We start from the raw sequence: 21,080 nt of genomic DNA on the forward strand, positions 1-21,080 counted from the left end.
TGTTGGAGGGTCTTAAATAAGGTGGTTGGTTAGAGGGTCTTTAATAAGGTGGTTGGTTGGAGGGTCTTTAATAAGGTGGTTGGTTAGAAGGGTCTTTAATAAGGTGGTTGGTTGGAGGGTCTTTAATAAGGTGGTTGGTTGGAGGGTCTTTAATAAGGTGGTTGGTTAGAGGGGTCTTTAATAAGGTGGTTGGTTGGAGGGGTCTTTAATAAGGTGGTTGGTTGGAGGGTCTTTAATAAGGTGGTTAGTTGGAGGGTCTTTAAGGTGGTTGGTTGGAGGGTCTTTAATAAGGTGGTTGGTTAGAGGGGTCTTTAATAAGGTAGTTGGTTGGAGGGTCTTTAATAAGGTGGTTGGTTAGAGGGGTCTTTAATAAGGTGGTTTGTTGGAGGGTCTTAAATAAGGTGGTTGGTTAGAGGGTCTTTAATAAGGTGGTTGGTTGGAGGGTCTTTAATAAGGTGGTTGGTTGGAGGGTCTTTAATAAGGTTTCTGGTTGGAGGGGTCTTTAATTAGGTGGTTGGTTGGAGCGTCTTTAATAAGGTGGTTGGTTGGAGGGGTCTTTAATAAGGTGGTTGGTTGGAGGGGTCTTTAATAAGGTGGTTGGTTAGAGGGGTCTTTAATAAGGTGGTTGGTTGGAGGGGTCTTTAATAAGGTGGTTGGTTGGAGGGTCTTTAATAAGGTGGTTGGTTGGAGGGTCTTTAAGGTGGTTGGTTGGAGGGTCTTTAATAAGGTGGTTGGTTAGAGGGGTCTTTAATAAGGTAGTTGGTTGGAGGGTCTTTAATAAGGTGGTTGGTTAGAGGGGTCTTTAATAAGGTGGTTTGTTGGAGGGTCTTAAATAAGGTGGTTGGTTAGAGGGTCTTTAATAAGGTGGTTGGTTGGAGGGTCTTTAATAAGGTGGTTTGTTAGAAGGGTCTTTAATAAGGTGGTTGGTTGGAGGGTCTTTAATAAGGTGGTTGGTTGGAGGGTCTTTAATAAGGTGGTTGGTTAGAGGGGTCTTTAATAAGGTGGTTGGTTGGAGGGGTCTTTAATAAGGTGGTTGGTTGGAGGGTCTTTAATAAGGTGGTTAGTTGGAGGGTCTTTAAGGTGGTTGGTTGGAGGGTCTTTAATAAGGTGGTTGGTTAGAGGGGTCTTTAATAAGGTAGTTGGTTGGAGGGTCTTTAATAAGGTGGTTGGTTAAAGGGGTCTTTAATAAGGTGGTTTGTTGGAGGGTCTTAAATAAGGTGGTTGGTTAGAGGGTGTTTAATAAGGTGGTTGGTTGGAGGGTCTTTAATAAGGTGGTTGGTTGGAGGGTCTTTAATAAGGTGGTTGGTTGAAGGGTCTTTAATAAGGTGGTTGGTTGGAGGGTCTTTAATAAGGTGGTTGGTTGGAGGGTCTTTAATAAGGTGGTTGGTTGGAGGGGTCTTTAATAAGGTGGTTGGTTGGAGGGTCTTTAATAAGGTGGCTGGTTAGAGGGTCTTTAATAGGGTGGTTGGTTAGAGGGGTCTTTAATAAGGTGGTTGGTTAGAGGGTCTTTAATAAGGTGGTTGGTTGGAGGGTCTTTAATAAGGTGGTTGGTTGGAGGGTCTTTAATAAGGTGGTTGGTTGGAGGGGTCTTTAATAAGGTGGTTGGTTGGAGGGTCTTTAATAAGGTGGCTGGTTAGAGGGTCTTTAATAAGGTGGTTGGTTGGAGGGGTCTTTAATAAGGTGGTTGGTTGGAGGGTCTTTAATAAGGTGGTTGGTTGGAGGGTCTTTAATAAGGTGGTTGGTTAGAGGGTCTTTAATAAGGTGGTTGGTTAGAGGGTCTTTAATAAGGTGGTTGGTTAGAGGGTCTTTAATAAGGTGGTTGGTTAGAGGGGTCTTTAATAAGGTGGTTTGTTGGAGGGTCTTAAATAAGGTGGTTGGTTAGAGGGTGTTTAATAAGGTGGTTGGTTGGAGGGTCTTTAATAAGGTGGTTGGTTGGAGGGTCTTTAATAAGGTGGTTGGTTGGAGGGTCTTTAATAAGGTGGTTGGTTGGAGGGTCTTTAATAAGGTGGTTGGTTGAAGGGTCTTTAATAAGGTGGTTGGTTGGAGGGTCTTTAATAAGGTGGTTGGTTGGAGGGTCTTTAATAAGGTGGTTGGTTGGAGGGGTCTTTAATAAGGTGGTTGGTTGGAGGGTCTTTAATAAGGTGGCTGGTTAGAGGGTCTTTAATAGGGTGGTTGGTTAGAGGGGTCTTTAATAAGGTGGTTGGTTAGAGGGTCTTTAATAAGGTGGTTGGTTGGAGGGTCTTTAATAAGGTGGTTGGTTGGAGGGTCTTTAATAAGGTGGTTGGTTGGAGGGGTCTTTAATAAGGTGGTTGGTTGGAGGGTCTTTAATAAGGTGGCTGGTTAGAGGGTCTTTAATAAGGTGGTTGGTTGGAGGGGTCTTTAATAAGGTGGTTGGTTGGAGGGTCTTTAATAAGGTGGTTGGTTGGAGGGTCTTTAATAAGGTGGTTGGTTAGAGGGTCTTTAATAAGGTGGTTGGTTAGAGGGTCTTTAATAAGGTGGTTGGTTAGAGGGTCTTTAATAAGGTGGTTGGTTGGAGGGTCTTTAATAAGGTGGTTGGTTAGAGGGGTCTTTAATAAGGTGGTTGGTTAGAGGGGTCTTTAATAAGGTGGTTGGTTGGAGGGTCTTTAATAAGGTGGTTGGTTGGAGGGTCTTTAATAAGGTGGTTGGTTGGAGGGGTCTTTAATAAGGTGGTTGGTTGGAGGGGTCTTTAATAAGGTGGTTGGTTGGAGGGTCTTTAATAAGGTGGCTGGTTAGAGGGTCTTTAATAGGGTGGTTGGTTAGAGGGGTCTTTAATAAGGTGGTTGGTTAGAGGGTCTTTAATAAGGTGGTTGGTTGGAGGGTCTTTAATAAGGTGGTTGGTTGGAGGGTCTTTAATAAGGTGGTTGGTTGGAGGGGTCTTTAATAAGGTGGTTGGTTGGAGGGTCTTTAATAAGGTGGCTGGTTAGAGGGTCTTTAATAAGGTGGTTGGTTGGAGGGGTCTTTAATAAGGTGGTTGGTTGGAGGGTCTTTAATAAGGTGGTTGGTTGGAGGGTCTTTAATAAGGTGGTTGGTTAGAGGGTCTTTAATAAGGTGGTTGGTTAGAGGGTCTTTAATAAGGTGGTTGGTTGGAGGGTCTTTAATAAGGTGGTTGGTTGGAGGGTCTTTAATAAGGTGGTTGGTTAGAGGGTCTTTAATAAGGTGGTTGGTTAGAGGGGTCTTTAATAAGGTGGTTGGTTGGAGGGGTCTTTAATAAGGTGGTTGGTTGGAGGGTCTTTAATAAGGTGGTTGGTTGGAGGGTCTTTAATAAGGTGGTTGGTTAGAGGGTCTTTAATAAGGTGGTTGGTTAGAGGGTCTTTAATAAGGTGGTTGGTTAGAGGGTCTTTAATAAGGTGGTTGGTTGGAGGGTCTTTAATAAGGTGGTTGGTTAGAGGGGTCTTTAATAAGGTGGTTGGTTAGAGGGGTCTTTAATAAGGTGGTTGGTTGGAGGGTCTTTAATAAGGTGGTTGGTTGGAGGGTCTTTAATAAGGTGGTTGGTTGGAGGGGTCTTTAATAAGGTGGTTGGTTGGAGGGGTCTTTAATAAGGTGGTTGGTTGGAGGGTCTTTAATAAGGTGGCTGGTTAGAGGGTCTTTAATAGGGTGGTTGGTTAGAGGGGTCTTTAATAAGGTGGTTGGTTAGAGGGTCTTTAATAAGGTGGTTGGTTGGAGGGTCTTTAATAAGGTGGTTGGTTGGAGGGTCTTTAATAAGGTGGTTGGTTGGAGGGTCTTTAATAAGGTTTCTGGTTGGAGGGGTCTTTAATTAGGTGGTTGGTTGGAGCGTCTTTAATAAGGTGGTTGGTTGGAGGGGTCTTTAATAAGGTGGTTGGTTGGAGGGGTCTTTAATAAGGTGGTTGGTTAGAGGGGTCTTTAATAAGGTGGTTGGTTGGAGGGGTCTTTAATAAGGTGGTTGGTTGGAGGGTCTTTAATAAGGTGGTTGGTTGGAGGGTCTTTAAGGTGGTTGGTTGGAGGGTCTTTAATAAGGTGGTTGGTTAGAGGGGTCTTTAATAAGGTAGTTGGTTGGAGGGTCTTTAATAAGGTGGTTGGTTAGAGGGGTCTTTAATAAGGTGGTTTGTTGGAGGGTCTTAAATAAGGTGGTTGGTTAGAGGGTCTTTAATAAGGTGGTTGGTTGGAGGGTCTTTAATAAGGTGGTTGGTTAGAAGGGTCTTTAATAAGGTGGTTGGTTGGAGGGTCTTTAATAAGGTGGTTGGTTGGAGGGTCTTTAATAAGGTGGTTGGTTAGAGGGGTCTTTAATAAGGTGGTTGGTTGGAGGGGTCTTTAATAAGGTGGTTGGTTGGAGGGTCTTTAATAAGGTGGTTAGTTGGAGGGTCTTTAAGGTGGTTGGTTGGAGGGTCTTTAATAAGGTGGTTGGTTAGAGGGGTCTTTAATAAGGTAGTTGGTTGGAGGGTCTTTAATAAGGTGGTTGGTTAGAGGGGTCTTTAATAAGGTGGTTTGTTGGAGGGTCTTAAATAAGGTGGTTGGTTAGAGGGTGTTTAATAAGGTGGTTGGTTGGAGGGTCTTTAATAAGGTGGTTGGTTGGAGGGTCTTTAATAAGGTGGTTGGTTGAAGGGTCTTTAATAAGGTGGTTGGTTGGAGGGTCTTTAATAAGGTGGTTGGTTGGAGGGTCTTTAATAAGGTGGTTGGTTGGAGGGGTCTTTAATAAGGTGGTTGGTTGGAGGGTCTTTAATAAGGTGGCTGGTTAGAGGGTCTTTAATAGGGTGGTTGGTTAGAGGGGTCTTTAATAAGGTGGTTGGTTAGAGGGTCTTTAATAAGGTGGTTGGTTGGAGGGTCTTTAATAAGGTGGTTGGTTGGAGGGTCTTTAATAAGGTGGTTGGTTGGAGGGGTCTTTAATAAGGTGGTTGGTTGGAGGGTCTTTAATAAGGTGGCTGGTTAGAGGGTCTTTAATAAGGTGGTTGGTTGGAGGGGTCTTTAATAAGGTGGTTGGTTGGAGGGTCTTTAATAAGGTGGTTGGTTGGAGGGTCTTTAATAAGGTGGTTGGTTAGAGGGTCTTTAATAAGGTGGTTGGTTAGAGGGTCTTTAATAAGGTGGTTGGTTAGAGGGTCTTTAATAAGGTGGTTGGTTAGAGGGGTCTTTAATAAGGTGGTTTGTTGGAGGGTCTTAAATAAGGTGGTTGGTTAGAGGGTGTTTAATAAGGTGGTTGGTTGGAGGGTCTTTAATAAGGTGGTTGGTTGGAGGGTCTTTAATAAGGTGGTTGGTTGGAGGGTCTTTAATAAGGTGGTTGGTTGGAGGGTCTTTAATAAGGTGGTTGGTTGAAGGGTCTTTAATAAGGTGGTTGGTTGGAGGGTCTTTAATAAGGTGGTTGGTTGGAGGGTCTTTAATAAGGTGGTTGGTTGGAGGGGTCTTTAATAAGGTGGTTGGTTGGAGGGTCTTTAATAAGGTGGCTGGTTAGAGGGTCTTTAATAGGGTGGTTGGTTAGAGGGGTCTTTAATAAGGTGGTTGGTTAGAGGGTCTTTAATAAGGTGGTTGGTTGGAGGGTCTTTAATAAGGTGGTTGGTTGGAGGGTCTTTAATAAGGTGGTTGGTTGGAGGGGTCTTTAATAAGGTGGTTGGTTGGAGGGTCTTTAATAAGGTGGCTGGTTAGAGGGTCTTTAATAAGGTGGTTGGTTGGAGGGGTCTTTAATAAGGTGGTTGGTTGGAGGGTCTTTAATAAGGTGGTTGGTTGGAGGGTCTTTAATAAGGTGGTTGGTTAGAGGGTCTTTAATAAGGTGGTTGGTTAGAGGGTCTTTAATAAGGTGGTTGGTTAGAGGGTCTTTAATAAGGTGGTTGGTTGGAGGGTCTTTAATAAGGTGGTTGGTTAGAGGGGTCTTTAATAAGGTGGTTGGTTAGAGGGGTCTTTAATAAGGTGGTTGGTTGGAGGGTCTTTAATAAGGTGGTTGGTTGGAGGGTCTTTAATAAGGTGGTTGGTTGGAGGGGTCTTTAATAAGGTGGTTGGTTGGAGGGGTCTTTAATAAGGTGGTTGGTTGGAGGGTCTTTAATAAGGTGGCTGGTTAGAGGGTCTTTAATAGGGTGGTTGGTTAGAGGGGTCTTTAATAAGGTGGTTGGTTAGAGGGTCTTTAATAAGGTGGTTGGTTGGAGGGTCTTTAATAAGGTGGTTGGTTGGAGGGTCTTTAATAAGGTGGTTGGTTGGAGGGGTCTTTAATAAGGTGGTTGGTTGGAGGGTCTTTAATAAGGTGGCTGGTTAGAGGGTCTTTAATAAGGTGGTTGGTTGGAGGGGTCTTTAATAAGGTGGTTGGTTGGAGGGTCTTTAATAAGGTGGTTGGTTGGAGGGTCTTTAATAAGGTGGTTGGTTAGAGGGTCTTTAATAAGGTGGTTGGTTAGAGGGTCTTTCATAAGGTGGTTGGTTGGAGGGTCTTTAATAAGGTGGTTGGTTGGAGGGTCTTTAATAAGGTGGTTGGTTAGAGGGTCTTTAATAAGGTGGTTGGTTAGAGGGGTCTTTAATAAGGTGGTTGGTTGGAGGGTCTTTAATAAGGTGGTTGGTTAGAGGGGTCTTTAATAAGGTGGTTGGTTAGAGGGGTCTTTAATAAGGTGGTTGGTTGGAGGGGTCTTTAATAAGGTGGTTGGTTGGAGGGGTCTTTAATAAGGTGGTTGGTTAGAGGGGTCTTTAATAAGGTGGTTGGTTAGAGGGGTCTTTAATAAGGTGGTTGGTTGGAGGGTCTTTAATAAGGTGGTTGGTTAGAGGGGTCTTTAATAAGGTGGTTGGTTAGAGGGGTCTTTAATAAGGTGGTTGGTTGGAGGGTCTTTAATAAGGTGGTTGGTTGGAGGGTCTTTAATAAGGTGGTTGGAGGGTCTTTAATAAGGTGGTTGGTTAGAGGGGTCTTTAATAAGGTGGTTGGTTGGAGGGTCTTTAATAAGGTGGTTGGTTGGAGGGTCTTTAATAAGGTGGTTGGTTAGAGGGGTCTTTAATAAGGTGGTTGGTTGGAGGGTCTTTAATAAGGGGGTTGGTTGGAGGGTGTTTAATAAGGTGGTTGGTTGGAGGGTCTTTAATAAGGTGGTTGGAGGGTCTTTAATAAGGTGGTTGGTTGGAGGGTCTTTAATAAGGTTTCTGGTTGGAGGGTCTTTAATAAGGTGGTTGGTTGGAGCGTCTTTAATAAGGTGGTTGGTTGGAGGGGTCTTTAATAAGGTGGTTGGTTGGAGGGTCTTTAATAAGGGGGTTGGTTGGAGGGTCTTTAATAAGGGGGTTGGTTGGAGGGTCTTTAATAAGGGGGTTGGTTGGAGGGTGTTTAATAAGGTGGTTGGTTGAAGGTTGATATTGATAAAATAACCAATAGCATTTATATAAATAGTGAAGAGAACAGGTCCTAGTATCGCCCCCTGCGGAACACCTTTATGTACTTCTAGAAGCTCAGACTGAACCCCATCAATCACGATGGCCTGAGTTCACTAAGATAATCATGAAACCATGAACAGGCTTCAGAGCCCAGGTCTTGTATGACAACTTATTCAATTTAATAGCATGACCAACAGTATCAAAAGCTTTTGACAGGTACACAAACAAAGCACCGAACGTTACGGGCATGGGTATGGATTGAACATCCAAGGCATGGGTAGGGCCTGAACGTCCAGGTTATGGGTAGGATAGGGCTTGAACATCCAGGGCATGGGTAGGATAGGGCTTGAACATCCAGGGCATGGGTAGGGCCTGAACGTCCAGGTTATGGGTAGGATAGGGACTGAACATCCAGGTTATGGTTAGGATAGGGCTTGAACATCCAGGGCATGGGTAGGGCCTGAACGTCCAGGTTATGGGTAGGATAGGGCTTGAACATCCAGGGCATGGGTAGGATAGGGCTTGAACATCCAGGGCATGGGTAGGGTAGGGCTTGAACATCCAGGGCATGGGTAGGATAGGGCTTGAACATCCAGGGCATGGGTAGGATAGGGCTTGAACATCCAGGGCATGGGTAGGGTAGGGCTTGAACATCCAGGTTATGGGTAGGATAGGGCTTGAACATCCAGGGCATGGGTAGGATAGGGACTGAACATCCAGGTTATGGGTAGGATAGCGCTTGAACATCCAGGGCATGGGTAGGATAGGGACTGAACGTCCAGGGCATGGGTAGGATAGGGCTTGAACGTCCAGGGCATGGGTAGGATAGGGCCTGAACGTCCAGGGCATGGGTGGGGTAGGGCCTGAACGTTCATGACATGGGTGGGGTAGGGCCTGAACGTTCATGACATGGGTAGGATTTCAAATCCAGGGCTCGAGTATGTTCCCATCACGACACACAACACAGAGGGACACCCCAAGATCAGGATTCTATCCCTCCACTTAACACAGAGGGACATCCCAAGATCAGGATTCTATCCCTCCACTTAACACAGAGGGACACCTCAAGATCAGGATCAAATCAAATGTTATTGGTCACATACACAAGGTTAGCAGATGTTATTGCGAGTATTGCAAAATGTTTGTGCTTCTAGTTCCGACAATGCAGAAATATCTAACAAGTAATCTAACAAATTCACAACAACTGCCGTATACACACATGTAAATGATGAATAAGAATATGTACATATAAATATATGGCTGAGCGATGGCCGTGTGGCATAGGCAAGATGCAGTAGATGGTATAGAATACAGTATATACATGTGTAACGGGTGTCGTCGTCTGATGAGGAAGAATCCTACCAAAGCGCAACGTGGTAAGTGTTCATGACTTTTATTTAACTGAACACTGAAACAAAAATAACAAAGTGAATAATGAAACCGAAACAGTCCTGTCAGGTGCAGAAAACACTAAACAGAAAATAACTACCCACAAAGCATCGGTGGGGAAAAGCTACCTAAGTATGGTTCCCAATCAGAGAAAACGATAGACAGCTGTCCCTGATTGAGAACCACACCCGGCCAAAACAAAGAAATACAAAAACATAGAAAAATGAACATAGAATGCCCACCCAAATCACACCCTGACCAAACCAAAATAGAGACATAAAAAGCTCTCTAAGGTCAGGGCGTGACAACATGAGATGAGTAATGTAGGATATGTATACATTATTTAAGTGTCCGTTATTTAAAGTGACTCGTGACACCTTTATTAAGTCCATTTATTAAAGTGGCCAGAGATTTGAGTCAGTATGTTGGCAGCAGCCTCTCTGTTAGTGATGGCTGTTTAACAGTCTGATGGCCTTCAGATAGAAGCTCTTTTTCAGTCTCTCTGTCCCAGCTTTGATGCACCTGTACTGACCTCGCCTTCTGGATGATAGCGGGGCGAACAGGCAGTGACTCGGGTGGTTGTTGTCCTTGATTATCTTTTTGGCCTTCCTGTGACATCTGGTGCTATATGTGTCCTGGAGGGCAGGTAGTTTGCCCCCGGTGATGCGTTGCGCAAACCGCACCACCCTCTGGAGAGCCCTGCGGTTGAGGGCGGTGCAGTTTCCGTACCAGGCGGTGATACAGCCCAACAGGATGCTCTCAATTGTGCACCTGTAAAAGTTTGTGAGTGTTTTAGGTGACAAGCCAAATTTCTTCAGCCTCCTGAGGTTGAAGAGGCGCTGTTGCGCCTTCTTCACCACGCTGTCTGTGTGAGTGGACCATTTCAGTTTGTCCGTGATGTGTACGCCGAGGAACTTAAAACTTTCCACCTTCTCCACTACTGTCCCATTGATGTGGATGGGGGGGTGCTCCCTCTGCTGTTTCCTGAAGTCCACGATCATCTCCTTTGTTTTGTTGACGCTGAGTGAGAGTTTATTTTCCTGACACCGTCTCGTCGTTGTTGGTAATGAGGAGTACCACTGTAGTGTCGTCTGCAAACTTGATGATTGAGTTGGAAGCGTGCGTGGCCACGCAGTCATGGGTGAACAGGGAGTGCAGGAGGGGGCTGAGAACGCACCCTTGTGGGGCCCCAGTGATGAGGATCAGCGGAGGGAGATGTTGTTTCCTACCTTCACCACCAGGGGGTGGCCCGTCAGAAAGTTCTGGACCCAGTTGCACAGGGCGGGGTCGAGACTCAGGGTCTCGAGCTTAATGACGAGTTTGGAGGGTACTATGGTGTTAAATGCTGAGCTGTAGTCGATGAACAGCATTCTTTCATACCTACTCCTCTTGTCCAGATGGGATAGGGCAGTGTGATGGCGATTGCATCGTCAGTGAACCTATTGGGGTAGTAAGAAAAATTAAGTGGGTCTAGGGTATCGGGTAGGGTGGAGGTGATATGATCCTTGACTACTCTCAAAGCACTTCATGATGACAGAAGTGAGTGCTACGGGGCGACAGTCATTTAGTTACCTTAGCTTTCTTGGGAACATGTGAGGACAGCAGACTGGGATAGAGATTGATTGAATATGTCCGTAAACACACCAGCCAGCTGGTCTGCGCATGCTCGGAGGATGCGGCTAGGGAGGCTGTCTGGGCCGGCAGCCTTGCGAGTGTTAACACGTTTAAATGTTTTACTCACCACAGTCTTTTGTAGCGGGTCGTGTCACTGGCACTGTATTGTCCTCAAAGTGCACAAAGAAGTCGTTTAATTGATCTGGAAGCAAGACGTCAATGTCCGCAACGGGGCTGGTTTTCTTTTTGTAATCCGTGATTGACTGTAGACCCTGCCACATACGTCTCGTGTTTGAGACGTTGAATTGCGACTCTACTTTGTCTCTATACTGATGCTTTGCTACTTTGATTGCCTTGCGGAGGGAATAGCTGCACTATTTGTATTCGGTCATGTTTCCAGTTGCTTTGCCATGATTAAAAATGATGGTTTGCGCTTTTCGTTTTGCGCGGATGCTGCCATCAATCCACGGTTTCTGGTTAGGGAAGGTTTTAATGGTCACAGAGGGAACGACATCTCCAATGCACTTGCTAATAAACTCACTCACTGAGTCAGCGTATACATCAATGTTATTGTCTGAGCCTATCCGGAACATATCCCAGTCCACGTGATCGAAGCAATCTTGAAGAGTGGAATCCGATTGTTGGATAGACCTGAGCAGAGGCGTTTCCTGCTTTAGTTTCTGTCTATAGGCTGGGAGCAACAAAATGGAGTCGTGGTCAGATTTGCCGAAGGCCGGGGGAGGACTTTGAACGCATCGCGGAAGTTAGAGTAGCTATGATCTAGAATGCTACCAGCTCGTGTCGCACATTCCATATGCTGATAGAATTGTCTTGTTTGATAGTCTTGTTCTCAGGTTAGCTTTGTTAAATCCCCAGCTACAACAAATGCAGCCTCAGGATGTATGCTTTCAAGTTTATATAGAGTCCGGTGAAGTTCTTTCATTGAGGTATCTGCTTGGGGGGGATGATATACACGGCTATGATTATAATCGAAGAGAATTCCCTTGGAAGATAATGAGGTCGGCATTTGATTGTAAGGAATTCCAGGTCAAGTGAACAAAAGGTCTTGAGTTCCTGTATGTTGTTGTGATTACACCATGAGTCGTTAATGATAAGGCATACACCCCCGCCCTTCTTCTTACCAGAGAGATGTTTGCTTCTGTTGGCGCGATGCATGAAAAAAACGGGTGGCTGTACCAACTCTGGCAACATATCCCGAGTGAGCCATGTTTCCATGAAACAGAGAATGTTACAATCTCTGATGTTTCTCTGGAAGGCAACACGTGCCCTAATTTCATCCACCTTGTTATCTAGAGATTGGACATTGGCGAGTAATATGCTCGGAAGCGGTGGATGGTGTGCTCTCCTTCTGAGTCTGACCAGTAGGCCGCTCCATCTGCCTCTCCTGTGGCGACCGCGTTGTTTTGGGTCGGCTTTTGGGATAAGATTGCATGTCTAGGGTGGAGGTACGAACAAAGGATCCGCTTCGGCAAAGACGTATTCCTGGTTGTAATGTTGGTAAGTTGACATCACTTTAATATCCAATAGTTCTTCCCGGCTGTATGTAACACTTGAGATTTTCTGAGTTAGGGTTAGAAATAATCCCTCCCACGCAACAAAGAGCACACACACACACACACACACATTTGTTTTACTATCCTTGTGGGGACCAAACAATTGATTCCCATTAAAAATGATAAACCCTAAACCTAAACCCTAACCCTAACCTATCCCTAAACCTAACCCTAAACCTAACCCCTAACCCTAAACCTAACCCCTAAACCTAACCCTAAACCTAACCCTAAACCTAAACCCTAACCTATCCCTAAACCTAACCCTAAACCTAACCCCTAAACCTAAACCTAAACCTAACCAATAACCCTAAACCTAACCCCTAACCCCTAAACCTAACTTGTAAACCTAACCCCTAACCCTAAACCTAACCCCTAACCCTAACCCCTGAACCTAACTTGTAAACCTAACCCCAAACCCTAAACCTAACCCCTAACCCTAAACCTAACCCTAAACCTAACCCCTAACCCTAAACCTAACCCCTAAACCTAAATCGTAAACCTAACCCCTAACCCTAAACCTAACCCCTAAACCTAAACCTAAACCTAACCCCTAAACCTAACCCTAAACCTAACCCCTAAACCTAAAATAGCCTGTTTCCTTGTGGGGACCGGAAAAATGTCTCTACTTGTCAGAATTTTCCTTGTTTAACTATCCTCGTGAAGACTTTCTGGTCTGTCTCCTCCACTCACTGACAAATGTACAGTCTATAATGTCTCCTCCACTCACTGACAAATATACAATCTATAATGTCTCCTCCACTCACTGACAAATATACAATCTATAATGTCTCCTCCACTCACTGACAAATATACAATCTATAATGTCTCCTCCACTCACTGACAAATATACAATCTATAATGTCTCCTCCACTCACTGACAAATATACAATCTATAATGTCTCCTCCACTCACTGACAAATATACAGTCTAAAATGTCTCCTCCACTCACTGACAAATGTACAGTCTATAATGTCTCCTCCACTCACTGACAAATGTACAGTCTATACTGTCTCCTCCACTCACTGACAAATATACAGTCTATAATGTCTCCTCCACTCACTGACAAATATACAATCTATACTGTCTCCTCCACTCACTGACAAATGTACAGTCTATAATGTCTCCTCCACTCACTGACAGCTCAGGGAGAATAATTCAACTGGTACCCTATGCCTTGTAGTATGCATTATTTGGGAACAAAGCTCACCGGAATACATTGTACGTGTCCCATGTGTTGCTCTGACTCAGGGAGAATACATGGGACGTGTCTGACTCAGGGAGAATACATGGGACGTGTCTGACTCAGGGAGAATACATGGGACGGGTCTGACTCAGGGAGAATACACGGGACGGGTCTGACTCAGGGAGAATACACGGGACGTGTCTGACTCAGGGAGAATACATGGGACGGGTCTGACTCAGGGAGAATACATGGGACGTGTCTGACTCAGGGAGAATACATGGGACGTGTCTGACTCAGGGAGAATACACGGGACGTGTCTGACTCAGGGAGAATACATGGGACGTGTCTGACTCAGGGAGAATACATGGGACGTGTCTGACTCAGGGAGAATACATGGGACGTGTCTGACTCAGGGAGAATACATGGGACGTGTCTGACTCAGGGAGAATACACGGGACGTGTCTGACTCAGGGAGAATACACGGGACGTGTCTGACTCAGGGAGAATACACGGGACGTGTCTGACTCAGGGAGAATACACGGGACGTGTCTGACTCAGGGAGAATACACGGGACGTGTCTGACTCAGGGAGAATACATGGGATGTGTCTGACTCAGGGAGAATACATGGGACGTGTCCAACGTGTTGCTTTTACTCAGGGAGAATAATTTATTCTACAAAATGTAATAGTGACGAAGTGTTTGGGTCGATACTGTAGTCACACCTGAACACGCTGGGCTGGTAACTAACTCTGCCTGTTGGTACCAATGGTAACTAACTCTGCCTGTTGGTACCAATGGTAACTAACTCTGCCTGTTGGTACCAATGGTAACTAACTCTGCCTGTTGGGACCAATGGTAACTAACTCTGCCTGTTGGTACCAATGGTAACTAACTCTGCCTGTTGGTACCAATGGTAACTAACTCTGCCTGTTGGTACCAAAGGTAACTAACTCTGCCTGTTGGTACCAATGGTAACTAACTCTGCCTGTTGGTACCAATGGTAACTAACTCTGCCTGTTGGTACCAATGGTAACTAACTCTGCCTGTTGGTACCAATGGTAACTAACTCTGCCTGTTGGGACCAATGGTAACTAACTCTGCCTGTTGGTACCAATGGTAACTAACTCTGCCTGTTGGTACCAATGGTAACTAACTCTGCCTGTTGGTACCAAAGGTAACTAACTCTGCCTGTTGGTACCAAAGGTAACTAACTCTGCCTGTTGGTACCAAAGGTAACTAACTCTGCCTGTTGGTACCAAAGGTAACTAACTCTGCCTGTTGGTACCAATGGTAACTAACTCTGCCTGTTGGTACCAAAGGTAACTAACTCTGCCTGTTGGTACCAATGGTAACTAACTCTGCCTGTTGGTACCAAAGGTAACTAACTCTGCCTGTTGGTACCAATGGTAACTAACTCTGCCTGTTGGTACCAATGGTAACTAACTCTGCCTGTTGGTACCAATGGTAACTAACTCCGCCTGTTGGTACCAATGGTAACTAGTTCTGCCTGTTGGTACCAATGGTAACTAACTCTGCCTGTTGGTACCAAAGGTAACTAACTCTGCCTGTTGGTACCAAAGGTAACTAACTCTGCCTGTTGGGACCAATGGTAACTAACTCTGCCTGTTGGGACCAATGGTAACTAACTCTGCCTGTTGGTACCAATGGTAACTAACTCTGCCTGTTGGTACCAATGGTAACTAACTCTGCCTGTTGGTACCAATGGTAACTAACTCTGCCTGTTGGTACCAATGGTAACTAACTCTGCCTGTTGGTACCAAAGGTAACTAACTCTGCCTGTTGGTACCAAAGGTAACTAACTCTGCCTGTTGGTACCAATGGTAACTAACTCTGCCTGTTGGGACCAATGGTAACTAACTCTGCCTGTTGGTACCAAAGGAATGGAGGGGAAAAGCACAGCTTCAGGTTTGTAATGTGGTCAATAGCTCCATCTAACGGTGCTGACTGACACCCATAGAAAGCAACACACCACAGTACTGCTACCAGGGGAGACACACCGCAGTACTGCTACCAGGGGAGACACACCGCAGTACTGACACCAGGGGAGACACACCGCAGTACTGCTACCAGGGGAGACACACCGCAGTACTACTACCAGGGGAGACACACCTCAGTACTGCTACCAGGGGAGACACACCGCAGTACTGCTACCAGGGGAGACACACCGCAGTACTGCTACCAGGGGAGACACACCGCAGTACTGCTACCAGGGGAGACACACCGCAGTACTGCTACCAGGGGAGACACACCGCAGTACTGCTACCAGGGGAGACACACCGCAGTACTGCTACCAGGGGAGACACACCGCAGTACTGCTACCAGGGGAGACACACCGCAGTACTGCTACCAGAGGAGACACACCGCAGTACTGCTACCAGGGGAGACACACCGCAGTACTGCTACCAGAGGAGACACACCGCAGTACTGCTACCAGGGGAGACACACCGCAGTACTGCTACCAGGGGAGACACACCGCAGTACTGCTACCAGGGGAGACACACCACAGTACTGCTACCAGGGGAGACACACCGCAGTACTGACACCAGGGGAGACACACCGCAGTACTGCTACCAGGGGATACACACCGCAGTACTGCTACCAGGGGAGACACACCGCAGTACTGCTACCAGAGGAGACACACCGCAGTACTGCTACCAGGGGAGACACACCGCAGTACTACTACCAGGGGAGACACACCGCAGTACTGCTACCAGGGGAGACACACCGCAGTACTGCTACCAGAGGAGACACACCGCAGTACTGCTACCAGGGGAGACACACCGCAGTACTGCTACCAGGGGAGACACACCGCAGTACTGCTACCAGGGAAGACACACCGCAGTACTGCTACCAGGGGAGACACACCGCAGTACTGCTACCAGGGGAGACACACCGCAGTACTGCTACCAGAGGAGACACACCGCAGTACTGCTACCAGGGGAGACACACCGCAGTACTGCTACCAGGGGAGACACACCGCAGTACTGCTACCAGAGGAGACACACCGCAGTACTGACACCAGGGGAGACACACCGCAGTACTGCTACCAGGGGAGACACACCGCAGTACTGCTACCAGGGGAGACACACTGCAGTACTGCTACCAGAGGAGACACCGCAGTACTGCTACCAGAGGAGACACACCGCAGTACTGCTACCAGGGGAGACACACCACAGTACTGCTACCAGGGGAGACACACCGCAGTACTGCTACCAGGGGAGACACACCGCAGTACTGCTACCAGGGGAGACACACCGCAGTACTGCTACCAGAGGAGACACACCGCAGTACTGACACCAGGGGAGACACACCACAGTACTGCTACCAGGGGAGACACACCGCAGTACTGCTACCAGAGGAGACACACCGCAGTACTGCTACCAGGGGAGACACACCACAGTACTGCTACCAGGGGAGACACACCACAGTACTGCTACCAGGGGAGACACACCGCAGTACTGCTACCAGGGGAGACACACCGCAGTACTGCTACCAGGGGAGACACACCACAGTACTGCTACCAGGGGAGACACACCGCAGTACTGCTACCAGGGGAGACACACCGCAGTACTGCTACCAGGTGAGACACACCGCAGTACTGCTACCAGAGGAGACACACCGCAGTACTGCTACCAGGGGAGACACACCGCAGTACTGCTACCAGGGGAGACACACCGCAGTACTGCTACCAGGGGAGACACACCGCAGTACTGCTACCAGGGGAGACACACCGCAGTACTGCTACCAGGGGAGACACACCGCAGTACTGCTACCAGGGGAGACACACCTCAGTACTGACACCAGGGGAGATGTGGTACGAATCACATCTCATGAGAACATACTACAGGATGTTTCAATGTCAATCCATTATTCATGAAAATTACCTTGTTTGTTTCCTAGAAAACAAAGGAAATGTTGCCGTTTATTAACAAATAGTTAAGTATAACCCTGACAATACGTTTGAGTGTAGTGCAGTAATCAGTACAGATCTCATTTAACCTTGAACACATTCAGATAATCACACCATTCGTATTTCTTCTTCTTCAGGTCAAGACTGTTTCCATCTAAAGCCTCAGTGTACTGTAGGAGGTTTAGGGGTTTAAGGCTGGAGATATTCTTAGACAGGAGGTCATGTGACCTCCAGCGGTAGTGGTGGAATGCATGGCTGGGATTCCATCAGATCGCTGGCTGCTAGATACCAAATGGCACCCTATTCCCTATATAGTGCACTACATCTGCACAGAGCTCTGGGAACAGGGTGCTATTTGGGAAGCATCCACTGAACCCTTCTCTCTCACTCCCCCCCCCCCTTAGATTGACAAGCCCTGGATTGGTGTAGATGGAGAGTCTACCATAGCACTCTATGAGGGGTTAGGGGTTAGGTACTCTACCACATCAGGGTGATGAGGGGTTAGGGGTTAGGTACTCTACCACATCAGGGTGATGAGGGGTTAGGGGTTAGGCACTCTACCATATCAGGGTGATGAGGGGTTAGGGGTTAGGTACTCTACCATATCAGGGTGATGAGGGGTTAGGGGTTAGGTACTCTACCCCATCAGGGTGATGAGGGGTTAGGGGTTAGGTACTCTACCATATCAGGGTGATGAGGGGTTAGGGGTTAGGTACTCTACCCCATCAGGGTGATGAGGGGTTAGGGGTTAGGTGCTCTACCCCATCAGGGTGAATGTGGGGTTAGGTACTCTACCACATCAGGGTGATGAGGGGTTAGGCACTCTACCACATCAGGGTGATGAGGGGTTAGGGGTTAGGTACTCTACCCCATCAGGGTGAATGTGGGGTTAGGTACTCTACCACATCAGGGTGATTAGGGGTTAGGCACTCTACCACATCAGGGTGATGAGGGGTTAGGGGTTAGGCACTCTACCACATCAGGGTGATGAGGGGTTAGGGGTTAGGTACTCTACCACATCAGGGTGATGAGGGGTTAGGGGTTAGGCACTCTACCACATCAGGGTGATGAGGGGTTAGGGGTTAGGTACTCTACCACATCAGGGTGATGAGGGGTTAGGGGTTAGATACTCTACCACATCAGGGTGATGAGGGGTTAGGTACTCTACCATATCAGGGTGATTAGGGGTTAGGGGTTAGGCACTCTACCACATCAGGGTGATGAGGGGTTAGGTACTCTACCACATCAGGGTGATGAGGGGTTAGGCACTCTACCACATCAGGGTGATGAGGGGTTAGGCACTCTACCACATCAGGGTGATGAGGGGTTAGGCACTCTACCACATCAGGGTGATGAGGGGTTAGGCACTCTACCACATCAGGGTGATGAGGGGTTAGGCACTCTACCACATCAGGGTGATGAGGGGTTAGGGGTTAGGCACTCTACCACATCAGGGTGATGAGGGGTTAGGTACTCTACCCCCATCAGGGTGATGAGGGGTTAGGCACTCTACCACATCAGGGTGATGAGGGGTTAGGGGTTAGGCACTCTACCACATCAGGGTGATGAGGGGTTAGGGTCTCTACCACATCAGGGTGATGAGGGGTTAGGGGTTAGGCACTCTACCACATCAGGGTGATGAGGGGTTAGGGGTTAGGCACTCTACCACATGAGGGGTTAGGGGTTAGGCACTCTACCACATCAGGGTGATGAGGGGTTAGGGGTTAGGTACTCTACTCCTTCAGGGTGATGAGGGGTTAGGGGTTAGGCACTCTACCACATCAGGGTGATGAGGGGTTAGGGGTTAGGCACTCTACCACATCAGGGTGATGAGGGGTTAGGGGTTAGGTACTCTACTCCTTCAGGGTGATGAGGGGTTAGGGGTTAGGCACTCTACCACATCAGGGTGATGAGGGGTTAGGGGTTAGGCACTCTACCACATCAGGGTGATGAGGGGTTAGGGGTTAGGTACTCTACCACATCAGGGTGATGAGGGGTTAGGGGTTAGGCACTCTACCACATCAGGGTGATGAGGGGTTAGGGGTTAGGCACTCTACCATATCAGGGTGATGAGGGGTTAGGGGTTAGGCACTCTACCATATCAGGGTGATGAGGGGTTAGGGGTTAGGCACTCTACCACATCAGGGTGATGAGGGGTTAGGTACTCTACCACATCAGGGTGATGAGGGGTTAGGGGTTAGGCACTCTACCATATCAGGGTGATGAGGGGTTAGGGGTTAGGTACTCTACCACATCAGGGTGATGAGGGGTTAGGGGTTAGGTACTCTACCACATCAGGGTGATGAGGGGTTAGGCACTCTACCACATCAGGGTGATGAGGGGTTAGGGGTTAGGTACTCTACCACATCAGGGTGATGAGGGGTTAGGGGTTAGGTACTCTACTCCTTCAGGGTGATGAGGGGTTAGGGGTTAGGCACTCTACCACATCAGGGTGATGAGGGGTTAGGGGTTAGGTACTCTACCATATCAGGGTGATGAGGGGTTAGGGGTTAGGCACTCTACCACATCAGGGTGATGAGGGGTTAGATACTCTACCACATCAGGGTGATGAGGGGTTAGGTACTCTACCACATCAGGGTGATGAGGGGTTAGGGGTTAGGCACTCTACCACATCAGGGTGATGAGGGGTTAGGTACTCTACCACATCAGGGTAATGAGGGGTTAGGGGTTAGGCACTCTACCATATCAGGGTGATGAGGGGTTAGGGGTTAGGCACTCTACCACATCAGGGTGATGAGGGGTTAGGGGTTAGGTACTCTACCACATCAGGGTGATGAGGGGTTAGGGGTTAGGCACTCTACCACATCAGGGTGATGAGGGGTTAGGGGTTAGGCACTCTACCACATCAGGGTGATGAGGGGTTAGGGGTTAGGTACTCTACCACATCAGGGTGATGAGGGGTTAGGGGTTAGGTACTCTACCACATCAGGGTGATGAGGGGTTAGGGGTTAGGCACTCTACCACATCAGGGTGATGAGGGGTTAGGGGTTAGGCACTCTACCACATCAGGGTGATGAGGGGTTAGGGGTTAGGTACTCTACCACATCAGAGTGATGAGGGGTTAGGGGTTAGGTACTCTACCGCATCAGGGTGATGAGGGGTTAGGGGTTAGGCACTCTACCACATCAGGGTGATGAGGGGTTAGGGGTTAGGCACTCTACCACATCAGGGTGATGAGGGGTTAGGGGTTAGGTACTCTACCCCATCAGGGTGAATGTGGGGTTAGGTACTCTACCCCCATCAGGGTGAATGTGGGGTTAGGTACTCTACCCCATCAGGGTGAATGTGGGGTTAGGTACTCTACCCCCATCAGGGTGAATGTGGGGTTAGGGGTTAGGTACTCTACTCCATCAGGGTGAATGTGGGGTTAGGGGTTAGGTACTCTACCCCATCAGGGTAAATGTGGGGTTAGGTACTCTACCACATCAGGGTGAATGTGGGGTTAGGTACTCTACCACATCAGGGTGAATGTGGGGTTAGGTATTCTACCCCATCAGGGTGAATGTGGGGTTAGGGGTTAGGTACTCTACTCCATCAGGGTGAATGTGGGGTTAGGGGTTAGGTACTCTACTCCATCAGGGTGAATGTGGGGTTAGGTACTCTACCCCATCAGGGTGAATGTGGGGTTAGGTACTCTACCCCCATCAGGGTGAATGTGGGGTTAGGGGTTAGGTACTCTACCACATCAGGGTGAATGTGGGGTTAGGTACTCTACCACATCAGGGTGAATGTGGGGTTAGGTACTCTACCACATCAGGGTGAATGTGGGGTTAGGGGTTAGGTACTCTACCCCATCAGGGTGAATGTGGGGTTAGGTACTCTACTCCATCAGGGTGAATGTGGGGTTAGGGGTTAGGTACTCTACTCCATCAGGGTGAATGTGGGGTTAGGTACTCTACCCCATCAGGGTGAATGTGGGGTTAGGTACTCTACCCCCATCAGGGTGAATGTGGGGTTAGGGGTTAGGTACTCTACCACATCAGGGTGAATGTGGGGTTAGGTACTCTACCACATCAGGGTGAATGTGGGGTTAGGTACTCTACCCCATCAGGGTGAATGTGGGGTTAG

The sequence above is a fragment of the Salvelinus alpinus genome, chromosome 2 (genome assembly GCF_045679555.1).
Source record: "Salvelinus alpinus chromosome 2, SLU_Salpinus.1, whole genome shotgun sequence".
Lineage (NCBI taxonomy): Eukaryota > Metazoa > Chordata > Actinopteri > Salmoniformes > Salmonidae > Salvelinus > Salvelinus alpinus.